The 2,500-nt window shown below is 47.0% G+C and overlaps 4 non-coding genes and 5 pseudogenes across 4 annotated transcripts in view; all 9 read left to right on the plus strand.

Annotated features, from left to right (window-relative positions):
• Positions 1-46: 46 nt before the first annotated feature.
• Positions 47-165, plus strand: LOC146239789 (5S ribosomal RNA; annotated as a pseudogene).
• A 172-nt stretch (positions 166-337) lies between these two features.
• LOC146239790 (5S ribosomal RNA) lies at positions 338-456 on the plus strand (annotated as a pseudogene).
• A 176-nt stretch (positions 457-632) lies between these two features.
• Positions 633-751, plus strand: LOC146239791 (5S ribosomal RNA; annotated as a pseudogene).
• A 220-nt stretch (positions 752-971) lies between these two features.
• LOC146239792 (5S ribosomal RNA) lies at positions 972-1,090 on the plus strand. The gene has a single exon (XR_014736097.1). It is a non-coding gene; the product is annotated as a 5S ribosomal RNA (ribosomal RNA).
• Positions 1,091-1,276: 186 nt separating this feature from the next.
• LOC146239793 (5S ribosomal RNA) lies at positions 1,277-1,395 on the plus strand. Its single transcript, XR_014735829.1, has one exon. It is a non-coding gene; the product is annotated as a 5S ribosomal RNA (ribosomal RNA).
• A 186-nt stretch (positions 1,396-1,581) lies between these two features.
• On the plus strand, positions 1,582-1,700 carry LOC146239794 (5S ribosomal RNA; annotated as a pseudogene).
• Positions 1,701-1,886: 186 nt separating this feature from the next.
• On the plus strand, positions 1,887-2,005 carry LOC146239795 (5S ribosomal RNA). Its single transcript, XR_014735830.1, has one exon. It is a non-coding gene; the product is annotated as a 5S ribosomal RNA (ribosomal RNA).
• Positions 2,006-2,175: 170 nt separating this feature from the next.
• Positions 2,176-2,294, plus strand: LOC146239796 (5S ribosomal RNA; annotated as a pseudogene).
• A 172-nt stretch (positions 2,295-2,466) lies between these two features.
• The window catches only part of LOC146239797 (5S ribosomal RNA), a 119-nt gene continuing 85 nt past the window's right edge, over positions 2,467-2,500 (plus strand). Inside the window, exon 1 of the ribosomal RNA XR_014735831.1 lies at positions 2,467-2,500. This exon is cut by the window's right edge and continues 85 nt beyond it. This is a non-coding gene — a ribosomal RNA (5S ribosomal RNA).

Here is a 2,500-nt window from a genome sequence, read left to right on the forward strand (position 1 = left end):
TGCTAAATCTGTATATGGATAAGTAGCCTTTGGTTGTCAACTTATTTGGTACGGCCATACCAGCCTGGCAACGCCCGATCTCGTCTGATCTCGGAAGCTAAGCAGGGTCGGGCCTGGTTAGTACTTGGATGGGAGACCGCCTGGGAATACCAGGTGCTGTCTGCTCTTTTGCTCATTCACTTAGAAACTGAAATCTTGCAATATGCACAAGTAGTCCTTCATGAAAGGGGCTGGAAGCTGTTTTCATTTTGACACGAGAGAGAGAGAGAGAGACCACCTTGCATTGTCAATTGCTAAATCTGTATATGGATAAGTAGCCTATGGTTGTCAACTTATTTCGTACGGCCATACCAGCCTGGCAACGCCCGATCTCGTCTGATCTCGGAAGCTAAACAGGGTCGGGCCTGGTTAGTACTTGGATGGGAGACGGCCTGGGAATACCAGGTGCTGTATGCTCTTTTGCTCATTCACTTAGAAACTGATATCTTGCAATATGCACAAGTAGTCCTTCATGAAAGGGGCTGGAAGCTGTTTTCATTTTGACACGAGAGAGAGAGAGAGAGAGAGACTACCTTGCATTGTCAATTGCTAAATCTGTATATGGATAAGTAGCCTTTGGTTGTCAACTTATTTGGTACGGCCATACCAGCCTGGCAACGCCCGATCTCGTCTGATCTCGGAAGCTAAGCAGGGTCGGGCCTGGTTAGTACTTGGATGGGAGACCGCCTGGGAATACCAGGTGCTGTCTGCTCTTTTGCTCATTCACTTAGAAACTGAAATCTTGCAATATGCACAAGTAGTCCTTCATGAAAGGGGCTGGAAGCTGTTTTCATTTTGACACGAGAGAGAGAGAGAGAGAGAGAGAGAGAGAGAGAGAGAGAGAGAGAGAGAGAGAGAGAGAGAGAGACTACCTTGCATTGTCAATTGCTAAATCTGTATATGGATAAGTAGCCTATGGTTGTCAACTTATTTCGTACGGCCATACCAGCCTGGCAACGCCCGATCTCGTCTGATCTCGGAAGCTAAGCAGGGTAGGGCCTGGTTAGTACTTGGATGGGAGACCGCCTGGGAATACCAGGTGCTGTATGCTCTTTTGCTCATTCACTTAGAAACTGACATCTTGCAATATGCACAAGTAGTCCTTCATGAAAGGGGCTGGAAGCTGTTTTCATTTTGACACGAGAGAGAGAGAGAGAGAGAGAGAGAGAGAGACTACCTTGCATTGTCAATTGCTAAATCTGTATATGGATAAGTAGCCTATGGTTGTCAACTTATTTCGTACGGCCATACCAGCCTGGCAACGCCCGATCTCGTCTGATCTCGGAAGCTAAGCAGGGTCGGGCCTGGTTAGTACTTGGATGGGAGACCGCCTGGGAATACCAGGTGCTGTATGCTCTTTTGCTCATTCACTTAGAAACTGACATCTTGCAATATGCACAAGTAGTCCTTCATGAAAGGGGCTGGAAGCTGTTTTCATTTTGACACGAGAGAGAGAGAGAGAGAGAGAGAGAGAGAGACTACCTTGCATTGTCAATTGCTAAATCTGTATATGGATAAGTAGCCTTTGGTTGTCAACTTATTTGGTACGGCCATACCAGCCTGGCAACGCCCGATCTCGTCTGATCTCGGAAGCTAAGCAGGGTCTGGCCTGGTTAGTACTTGGATGGGAGACCGCCTGGGAATACCAGGTGCTGTCTGCTCTTTTGCTCATTCACTTAGAAACTGAAATCTTGCAATATGCACAAGTAGTCCTTCATGAAAGGGGCTGGAAGCTGTTTTCATTTTGACACGAGAGAGAGAGAGAGAGAGAGAGAGAGAGAGACTACCTTGCATTGTCAATTGCTAAATCTGTATATGGATAAGTAGCCTATGGTTGTCAACTTATTTCGTACGGCCATACCAGCCTGGCAACGCCCGATCTCGTCTGATCTCGGAAGCTAAGCAGGGTCGGGCCTGGTTAGTACTTGGATGGGAGACCGCCTGGGAATACCAGGTGCTGTATGCTCTTTTGCTCATTCACTTAGAAACTGAAATCTTGCAATATGCACAAGTAGTCCTTCATGAAAGGGGCTGGAAGCTGTTTTCATTTTGACACGAGAGAGAGAGAGAGACTACCTTGCATTGTCAATTGCTAAATCTGTATATGGATAAGTAGCCTATGGTTGTCAACTTATTTCGTACGGCCATACCAGCCTGGCAACGCCCTATCTCGTCTGATCTCGGAAGCTAAGCAGGGTCGGGCCTGGTAAGTACTTGGATGGGAGACCGCCTGGGAATACCAGGTGCTGTATGCTCTTTTGCTCATTCACTTAGAAACTGAAATCTTGCAATATGCACAAGTAGTCCTTCATGAAAGGGGCTGGAAGCTGTTTTCATTTTGACACGAGAGAGAGAGAGAGAGACCACCTTGCATTGTCAATTGCTAAATCTGTATATGGATAAGTAGCCTATGGTTGTCAACTTATTTCGTACGGCCATACCAGCCTGGCAACGCCCGATC

This window comes from Hypomesus nipponensis, chromosome 20 (genome assembly GCF_054491055.1).
Source record: "Hypomesus nipponensis isolate SF chromosome 20, ASM5449105v1, whole genome shotgun sequence".
Classification (NCBI taxonomy): domain Eukaryota; kingdom Metazoa; phylum Chordata; class Actinopteri; order Osmeriformes; family Osmeridae; genus Hypomesus; species Hypomesus nipponensis.